Source organism: Labeo rohita, chromosome 19 (genome assembly GCF_022985175.1).
Source record: "Labeo rohita strain BAU-BD-2019 chromosome 19, IGBB_LRoh.1.0, whole genome shotgun sequence".
Taxonomy (NCBI): domain Eukaryota; kingdom Metazoa; phylum Chordata; class Actinopteri; order Cypriniformes; family Cyprinidae; genus Labeo; species Labeo rohita.
The window spans coordinates 13,010,643-13,021,632 of record NC_066887.1 but is presented as its reverse complement, the minus strand read 5'-3'; the positions used below and the strand labels follow the sequence as shown (position 1 = coordinate 13,021,632).

The window sequence follows — 10,990 nt, the reverse complement described above, 5'->3', positions numbered from 1 at the left end:
CAATGCCTGATACAGACAGACAGATAAATAAATGCAGTCAAAATGACTATATATCTGATTAATACTGTATAGATTTCTTAAACAGCTGCTAGTTTCATATCAAGTCAATTTAAAGCAAATTTCATATCCCTTTACTTATTTATTAATAAGTAATAAGCTAATGCACTAACCTTGGTGTTTATTTTTTCGATAATGATCATTTGACTGTGTATTAACCTATGCTGTAAACCTTACATAGAAATATAATTCAATATATTAGGAAAAGATGTATTTTTCTCTCGGTTTTTGCTCTTATGTCATGTTAGAGAGTGTATAGGTAACTGAGTAATGCAGTTTTGTCCTTTTCCACATAAAAGCTCAGTCAGTCCTGTCATGTTGCATTCAGAATTCAGCCCATCACAATGTGTTTGGCACAAACAATTCTCTTTGAGCTACTGTTGGATTTAAATTCCAATCAAGTGACATCCTTGACAGAAAACTACTTCATTTCACAAGTTTAAATGGGCAGCGCCACTTGCCTTTCTTCAGCTCTGGCGGGTCTCAGTTGGCAAAGTGGCAACATGATCCGAATATTTACACATGCTGCATCTGAGGCATCTTTTTTCTTTTTCTCTGTGTATTTCTATCTGTATATAAGTGTGTGAGGTAAAGCCAAGCTTCTTCATCTGTGTTATTCATGCATAGCCTTGAGGGAGGTAAAAGACCATTATAAAACACCAGACAGCCAGAGTGTGCATTTTACGCTTTTCTAAACTAAACACAGGTGCGACAGTGTTGACATGTTCTCGCTCTGTCACACTGAAATGTTTGCACTTACTACAGGGGACAAAATTGCTAGTTTAACTTGGGATAAATAAAAGTGTCTAAGATGATGAAAAGGAATTAGTTAGGAGTTAGTTGAAAAAGTTAAAACGGTTGTTTGGTTTGGGTTGTTGTTTCATAAACTCTTTTTTTTAAAGGATTAGTATTTTACATGGTTTTCTTGGGGGTGTAAATAGTCTTCAGTGTCACATGATCGTTCAATATGCTGATTTGCTGCTCAAGGAATATTTCTTACTATTATCAATGTTAATAGCAATGTTAATGTCGCACGGCTACGAAGGCGATATATTGGATTTATACAACAGTTCGATGACAGGAGTGTGTAAATACATAAGAAACAATAATGGAGTGTCTTTAAAAACACTCTTTTGTGCAAACTACTTTCTTCTGCCACAAATTCAAATCTCAGTTTGACAGTTTTACAGCTGAGACCAAGCCTCCGTTACTAATTTGAAAATGTCATTTTAGAAATGGTAACAAAGAAACATTAAGTTGCTTCATTGAAAGCTTATTGTATTACTGCATTAAAAGCTCACTGTAGCGTATTATGAGAAAGAGACGGACTGAATGAGTGTGATTACCTGCATTCATTCTTCAGCTCAATCTCATATTCATAATAAAACATTAGTTTTGAATGTCCACTGAGGTGTGATATCTTTGTTGTGCTATTCTTTCATCTATTAAGGGTAATTTCCAATGACAGCACTGCACAGCAGTGTTGCCAAGTTCACAGTTTGTTATTCATGTCCGCGGGTTGAAGCAACCCCAATAATGTTATATTTAGCTCCAGGTATGCGAAATGTACCAGGGGAACCCCACCAAAAGATGTGTATTTTACCCCCCGCAATACGATTTTTACTAGGGGAACTTCCTCGAAACGCGATTGGGCTAGTTTTGAGTAGCAATTGGGTGGATTTTGTTGTGAAAATCTGGCAACCCTGCTGCTGAGTGCATTTGTTGGCTGCGTCTTATAAGCTTTTGTTGAAAGTAAAAATAACTTGCTTGTTTACAACACTGTTTCAGTCTCTTTCAATATAAAAGTCTTTATTGCTGACTGGCTCATTAAAACAGCCTCTCGTCACCATCTAATGGTGGAATAATGTAACTAAAATCATGAAAACACACCGTTTCTCAATACTAAATACTGTTAATAAAGGCTACTATTATTTGTATAATAAAAATAAAAGTTGCTAGGCAATACAGTCAAAAGTACAAAGGTAGTGCTCTGATATACAGCATTAAATTTACATAAAATACGTGATTATAAATTAAATTAACGAGAAGATTAATGAGACCAAAGACCTGTTAGATTCACCCACAACTAATTATTTTTAATGTTTGACCACTACAGAGACATCAGAGCCAGCAGCAAATTCCAAAAGATCTGGCTGAGGTAGGGCTGTATTATTTATACAATTATAGTGGTTTTGGGCATCCGCCATTAAAAATACTGCAAGTGGAATGATACAAACGGTGAAACGGTTGGCGTTCTGAATTCACTAGAATATCACACTCCTCTTAGCCAATCAGATTTAAGGACCAGAAAGAACTGTTGTATAAACATTTTTTTTATTTATTTATTTGAAAACCTTGGTACTTGTTTCAGGATTCTTTCATTAATAGAAAAGAATATATTTCAAACAGATCTTTTTTTAAACTTACTTTTGATCAATTTGATGTATTCTTGATAAATAAAAAAGTATACATTTTTCTCAAAGGGAAAAAATCTTACTGTCCCCAAACTTTTAAAGAGTACTGTATAATATCTAAAATATTATAGTATTATGTAAAATATGACCATATTACTACTAATATTTTACAAAGCTGTATTTTTTTTAATTCAAGAAAAAACATCACGCCAAAGTATTTTTCACTAAATGAATGTTGGCCTATTAATACAACCTTTTTATTTTTCACATTGCATTTTTAATCTTTCTTTGAATAAAAGAATATATATCCAATCACAAAATGAGTGTTATATCACTTACCCTATTACAAAGAAGTACTTACTGCTATTCATTTGCACTTATCACATTCATTTGAAAAGCTATTATGTATTTTATTCAGAAACTTACACATCATTATCAGCTTTGTGTTTTCCTTTCAAAAGAAGATGAGAAGAGTTATGATTTCACAGGCAGCCGCTGTAAGATGGTGTAACGTTCCCCGAGCGTGATCCTTCCTTCCGTCTCTGATGTGGACAGTGCAGCAGTTCCACTGGCTGCAACACAAGACACGAGCGGGAGTGAGAGGCAGCTCCCATGTCCTGTGTTGCAGCCCCCGGCCCAGCCACAGGTCACCTTCAGCTCTCCCACTTCAGCTGCCTTGCTGCAAAAGAGACAGAAAGGCACACACTGAGTGTTAAGAGAAAATGAGGGGGATAGGTTAGGAATGGTGTGTATGTGAGAAGGAGAGAAAGAGAGAAAGAATGCTTCCATGCCTTGAACACCACATCCATCACAAACACTGAAAATAGCCTTCCTGTTTCATCTGGTATCGGAGTAGCCCTACCCCTCACGCATGACCACGCCAGGGGAACGCAGCCACTCTGGCCCAAATTGCTTAAAGTGAGGTTAATGACATCGTAAGGCACCTTCCAGCAAAGACAGAGAATCTCTCGAGAGTCTTCCTCAGATATTGAACAAAGTCAGAGCAAAGCATTTCCATTTTTATCACAGGTATGTAAATCCCACAGGTATGAAACCAACGGGTTGGTGACAAATTTGTAATTCAGAACATACAGATAATCAGAATGCTTTTAAAAAGTGTTAAAAATACAAAGTACCACGTTAATGCCCCGTTTTAGATGTACCAAGTATCATGTCTTTAGGTTTATAAAAAAGTGCCATTTATATCTGTTATAAAGAAAACATTCTTTAATGAGAAAGAAAATGTTCAGATGCATAGCATTTGTTTGAAACTGAAACATTTTGAAACATCATACACTACCAGTCAAAAAGATTTTTTGTTTTTTAAAGAACTGTCTTCTGCTCACCAAGCCTGCATTTATTTGATCCTAAATACAGCAAAAGCTGTAATATTGTGAAATATTTTACTATTTAAAAAAACTTCTGATTTCTATTTGAATATATTTTAAAATGTAATTTATTCCTGTGATCAAAGCTACATTTTCAGCATCATTACTCCAGTCTTCAGTGTCACATGATCCTTCAGAAATCATTCTAATATGCTGATTTGCTGTTCGAGAAACATTTATTATTATTAATCATATTATCAAAATTTAAAACAGGTTTTTTTTTTTAGGATTCTTTGATGAATAGAAAGATCCAAAGATCAGCATTTATCTAAAATAAAAAGCTTTTGTAAAATTACCCACTATAGAAATTATATACTTATATATATACGTTTATTTAGCAAGGATGCTTTAAATTGATCAAATTCAGACTTCAGAAAAATGCTGTTCTTCTAAACTTTCTATTTAAAGAAACCAGAAAAATGTATACTCTAATGATGCTAAAATTCAGCTTTGAAATCACAGGAATAAATTAAATTTTAAAACATTCAAATAGAAAACAGTTATTTTAAATAGTAAAAATACTTCAAAATGTTACTGTTTTTGCAGTACTTTGGATCAAATAATTGCAGGCTTGGTGAGCAGAAGATACTTCTTCAAAAAATGTTAAAATTCTTACTGTTCAAAAACTTTTGACTGATAGTGTAGATGTCTTACAAACCCCCAAATCATATAATACATAATACATAAAATAATATAATAAAATATAAAAAAAAATGGTAACACCTTACAATAAGATGTCATTAGTTAATGTATTAACTAACACAAACGAATAATGAACAATACATAACACTATTTATTAATAATTGTTAATGTTAGTTAATAAAAATAGAGTCATTTATTGCTTGTTCATGTTAGTTCACAGTGCATTAACTAATGTTAACAAACACAACTTGTGATTTTAATAATGCATTAGTAAATGCTGAAACGAACTAAGATTAATAAATGCTGTAGAAGTATTTTTCATTCCTAGTTCATTTTAACTAATGTGGTTAACTAATGTTAACTAATGAACCCTATTGTAAAGTGTTACCAAAAATTATATTATAAAATGTATTATTATTAGATATACAAATTATAAGTAAAACTATATAAAAATGATAGAATATTTAACATATTACAGCCTTTTTATTTTTCAAATTAATTTAAAAAATCTTAATTAACATCACGCCCAAAAATTGCTATTCTGTCATATGATTTTATATGGAAAACAGATGCTTGAACATTATTTGAAATTTATTTGTGTGTGTGTGTGTTCTAGTGAAAAAAAAAAAAAATGACTACAAAGCTTTGATGGATTTAATGCCATCAGAATGAGTAAGTAACAACAGACCATTCATTTTTGGCTGAACTATCCTTTTATAACTCTCTCGCTTTTACATTGCCTATTACAACATCCTTACATCTCCCTCCCATTAAGGTGAAAGACGGCAATCAGTGAAATCTCGCAGCTCCTAGTGTGAAAATGGGTCCAACCTACTTCTGAAACTGCCGGGAGACGCACTACATGACGCTTTAGCAGTCAGTCCAAGGACGACCCAGCAAGGTGAACTGAAAGAAGAGCTGGCAGGAAAAACGTACGTGCTGACAAAATGGTGAAATTCAGTCTGGACCCGATCAGATAATACGGACCTGAGAGAGTCCGGATGTGTTCTATGGAACACGGTCTGGCATTGTAGGAAAAAGAACTCTAAAATGAAAAACTACCCTATCTAATGCAAAAAAACAGAGATGGATCTTCAGCTGATACGAGCTTATGGCACCCGGGGGAAAAGAAAATGTCAAAAAAATGGAGCTGAACGGAAATCATACTTTTGTCAACACAATAAAGCAGAGTTATTTTTAAGAAAAAAGTAGGGCATCTATTTAGGCATTTATACCTGAATTGCTTCTTATCACTGTCTTAATGAAATGGATTTAAACGAGTCTTGCTGAGGGAGCTGTTGGCGATTAATGAAAATTGTAATTAAAGAATTGACGTAAGCTAATGAGAACCACTTACACAATGACAGCACAGAATGAAACACATACGTGTTCGGCCTCACAAGTGCCTTCGAAGACCACAATGGTGTACTGTACATGCCAAAACAATAGCCAGATCCCACAGAGAAGGGTTTAGGACGATATCAATGTGCAGAGATGCACTTTAAAAACCCTTTCCTGTATTATAAAGCCAACGTGGAGCTGTGGGCAGTGACCTTGGGGTCAGTATGAGGGTCCATTGTTCTCGCTCCCACAACAAATGGTCCTACAGTTCTTCCTGTGTGCAAAACAATGGACGTCCAGTCTTCGACAAGCCCACTGCAATCCGCAGGCCAACAAACATCCTTCTTCTGTACCAGGCTCAGCCATCCTGCAACGTCAAGTGACAGGAACTGTACTTCAATCAGATCCATGAACAATCCGCCAGGGGAAATGCAGGGCCGCCTGGTGAGAACTAATTTGCAGGGCGGTCAAACTGGACACATTCTGTTTTAATCATAGTAAACAGGGCCTTATTAAATCAATTTGATCACGGAAACTCCGCGATTTGTCAGAACTTGCTTTGCTTGTTCAGCTGTTATGAATTATGATCAAAGTTTAACTTTGAGTAGAAGTGTATTTGAAGATCGTGTTACACTTGACTATCTCTGTAGAGCCAACCCTCAATATCTCTTTGAAAAAGAAACTGATTATGCTGGCCAATCTGCGACATGGCATCTCGGTTCGAGAATGGTTGAAATCGATCTCGATGAGGCTCAATAGGTTCGCTAGCTGCGGCTTACACCGTACAATTAATTATCTTCCTCAGCACGTTCTAGTGGTTTTGAAAAGTCTACTTGAGTAAGAGGAAAATAGCATCAGTATCACGAGTGCTGTTGTTTTTTCAGAAGCCCATTCTATCCTTCATAACATCTATAAAGCTTCTAGACTGTTACTCACTGCAGTTTTCTCTTCACTGTCACAGTACTGTTGTTCCTCGAGATGCACACTAGACATTTCAAGAACTTCTTTTCCTCTTTACAAACCGTTTGGTGAATAGTTAAGCATGCACAATTCTTTTAAAGTAAAAACCTCTAATAAAGATTGATGATGTTTAAAAAAAAACATGATTAAAGGATGAATCATCTCATAGATCAAGGTAATTCTAAAGACAGGATGTTAGAAAATCACTGTAAACATGTTCGTTATGGTGGAAATAAAAGCTTTGTAGGTAGAGCTCAGACTTGGGACGATGCTTTTTGATCTTGCCTTACCTTTCTCGCCCACTTTGCTTCCTATGTGAAAAATCTTCATTATTTTAACAGAAAAAAATATTATGTTATAGTAAAAATGTGTTAATTTAATAAGTATAAATTTGCCATATAAAGCAAAAAAAAAAAAAACCCTTAAGAATTTAATTTACTATTCAAATTTAAAATATTATTCAAAAGAATTTTTGTAAATACTTTACATAATACTTAAATGTTTGCAGTAAAAATGCAATGCTAATTACACTACCAGTCAAAAGTTTTTGAACAGTAAGATTTTTATGTTTTTAAAGAAGTCTCTTCTGCTCACCAAGCCTGCATTTATTTGATTCAAAGTACAGCAAAACAGTACAATTTTTACTGTTTAAAATATCTGTTTTCTGATTGAATATATTTAAAAATGTAATTTATTTCTGTGATTTCAAAGCTGAATTTTTACTCCAGTCACATGATCCTTCAGAAATCATTCTAATATTCTGATTTACTGCTAAAAATATATATATATATATATATATATATATTTTTATTGTTCAGAAGAACACCATTAATCTGAAATAGAAACTGTAACATTATAAATGTCTTTATCACCACTTTTGATCAATTGTGACCCTGGACCACAAAACCAGTCTTAAGTCGTTGGTGTATATTTGTAGCAATAGCCAAAAATACATTGTATGGGTCAAAATTATAGATTTTTCTTTTATGCCAAAAATCACTAGGAAATTAAGTAAAGATCATGTTCCATGAAGATATTTTGTAAATTTCCTACTGTAAATATATCAAAACTTAATTTTTGATTTGTAATATGCATTGCAAAGAACTTAATTTGGAAAAATTTAAAGGCTATTTTCTCAATATTTTGATTTTTTTGGACCATCAGATTCCATATACTGAAATAGCTGTATCTCGGCCAAATATTGTCCTATCCTAAGAAACCATACATTGATGGAAAGCTTATTTATTCAACTTTCAGATGATATATAAAGCTCAATTTCGAAAAATTGACACTTATGACTGGTTTTGTGGTCCAGGGTCACAATTTAAAGCATCCTTGCTAAACTAAACTTTAATTTCTATAATTTATTTAAAACAAAAACAGCTTTTAAATGGTAGAGTGTATAATGTTGCAAAAGCTTTTTATTTCAGATAAACAATGATCTTTGGATCTTTCTATTCATCGAATCCTGAAAAAATGAACTTAACTGTTTTAAATATTGATAATATTAATAACAAATGTTCCTTGAACAGCAAATCAGCATATTAGAATGATTTCCGAAGGATAATGCGACACTGAAGAAAATGTAGATTTGACCACAGGAATAAATTACATTTTAAAATATATTCAAATAGAAAACAGTTATTTTAAATAGTAAAAATATTTCAAAATTCTACTGTTTTCGCTGCACTTTCATATAAATGAAGGCTTGGTGAGCAGAAGAGAGTTTAAAAAATGACAAATCTTACTGTTCAAAAACTTTTGACTGGTAGTGTAAATTAAATATTAAATCTTCTATTTTTGTTTAATATTTCGCTACTGTTTATTGAATCATTTTTGTGTCTTAATCTGATGAACTGTTTGTCTTGGTCTGTCTTTTTTTTTCTTCTACTTCTTTTTTTTTTTTTACTGTAATCTTTTTCTTCAGAAATTCATCTTGGAAAGCAACTATTCAGTGAAAGCAATGTTCTTTCCACACTTAGCTTTAATGCTGACTTCTATTCTTGTCCTGTTGACAGATCGCAGGATTGAATAGAGTGAGGGAACATGTTTTCGATTTCAGTACAGATGAAAAGCCACTATATATCTTCATTGTCAAAAGTAAACGAAAAAGCAAAATCACTACGAAAAAGATTCAGCTATCCAGAGGCTTTTAAAATTATTTCTGCATGATATGACAAGTAAAACAGAGACGTATTACGCTGCCAATTCACTCCCTGCTCTCATATCCACCTGTCATTTTGCCAAAAATGTGTGCACTTTACATCTACATTGGGTGCAGACAGTGACAGAACTACAAGAGGGACTGCAAGTTTTAACAGAGTGGCTCACACAGACCTCTGCACCTCCTAAGCCTTCGTTCGCAGGTCTCAGCAGAATCAGAGTTGGTGTTGCATTACATATTCGTTGAGAGACACTCAGCTCTCTGCCTCCTACAAGCCGGTTTAGCGTTTCCAGTATGCTGACAGCACACTTCATCCCGCTCAAGATTTCGGACCTGTGAAAGGGGAAAGGCTTTATTCGCCACTACAAGCGGGTTCCTTCACTTAAAAAGCCACGGTTGATCGAGTCGGAACAACATTTAGGCGGGCGCAAACCCTCCTGCATATAGTTTCGCAGTCAGTGACATATGAGCAAAGTCAAGCAAGTCCCTGCCAAATGTCTGCATCATATGCAAATACCACATGTTCAAGGACAGCAGGGTAATTATGAAATAATTCTAAAATAAATATATTATGGATTGTAGTGATATCTGCTGAATACACTAACTAATTTAAGAAATTAAGCTAAAAAAAGAACCATTTTGCTTCATGTGAATGAAAAACGTTACAATCTACAGTACATAAATAACAGCCATCGTCTAATTTTAACATGCAGAAAGAATAATGAAAGAAATGGTGCTGGTGATAATAATAACAAACGGCTATAAAGGGCTAAAAACAATCAGTTTGTAAAACAAATAAACGTTTAGTAATGATAAGTAGTGCGAGTGCTGTTTGCACCGACCTGCGGCTGGAGTTCAGTGACACGCGTTCTTCTGAAAGGTGACGCACCGGTAACGCACGCTGAAGTGAACGCTCGCGGTCATCTACCGTCCTCCTCAGAAAGCCTCCGCGTTGAACGGGTGCTCTTTCAGTCTGTACCTTGTTCTCTTCCCGGTCACGTTATGAGAAGAGCCGTTCACAGCACTGTAGTCTCATATTATTTGTCAGTCAGTTCCAGAGCGCGCGGCGCGTCTACTCCCTCTCTGCCTCTCTGGCCGCTCGCCCGCTGAGAGTGAACGTGAACTGCTTTCTCCGCTGCCTTAAATATCCAATTTCAACGACGCAGCGCCTCGGGCCATCTGAGTCCGTGTGATGATGATGATGATGATTTCCTCTCTGTGATCTGAGAGAAGCGACGCCGCAAACGGTCCAGGAGGAGTCCGTTCTCGTGTAATGTTAAATGGGTTATTAAGTCCCCTGACAGTAATTGCGGGAAAAACAATCCCCTGAAACAATCAATCTTGTTTCACTACCCAGATAACTGAATCTTTCGCGGATTAAAAAAAAAAAAAAAAAAAAAAAAAAAAAAATCTATACTTATTTTTTGACAAATAATAATCATAGTAATAATGACATACAATAATGACAATGATAATTAATACTTTTGCATCATATTATGTTAATATTATAATAGGCTAATTAATTTACATTATTAACAGTATTGTTATAATATTTAATTTTATATATTTATTTGTCTTGTAATTAATTATATAATGTATTTTATATATTATATGTTAATAATTCGTTAAATTAATCAATTGTAATTATAATTATAATAATAAATATTATTATTATTTCACAATTATTATTATTTCCATTATTAATATAATTATTTGTCCAAATGAAGAGCTTTAATAATGTTAAAATTAATTATTATTGTTATTATTATAACAATAAAAAATAATAAACAATTCAATCTAAAATCTAGATATATTGTCATATATTATCAATATATTATATAGCTATACTATTAGGCCTGGTTTCACAGACAGGGCTTAGACTAAAGCAGGATTAGGCCATAGTTCAATTAGGACATTTAAGTAATTTTTATAAATGTGCCTTAGAAAAAAAGCATTACTGATCTTGAGACAAAACAAAGGCGCTGATATATTTTAAGATCAGTCAGTGCAAATTTCTTTCAGTT

General features: G+C 33.9%; 1 long non-coding RNA gene across 2 annotated transcripts; it reads right to left on the bottom strand.

The window, feature by feature from the left end:
- Positions 1 to 294: 294 nt before the first annotated feature.
- LOC127182331 (uncharacterized) lies at positions 295 to 10,194 on the bottom strand. Of its 2 annotated transcripts, none has more exons than XR_007829873.1 (3): positions 9,809 to 10,194; positions 9,140 to 9,299; positions 295 to 3,150 (listed from the first exon to the last, which is right to left on the bottom strand). It is a non-coding gene; the product is annotated as an uncharacterized LOC127182331 (long non-coding RNA). The 2 variants fall into 2 exon arrangements; XR_007829874.1 differs by having other exon boundaries at positions 9,220 to 9,299.
- Between the last annotated feature and the right edge of the window lie 796 nt (positions 10,195 to 10,990).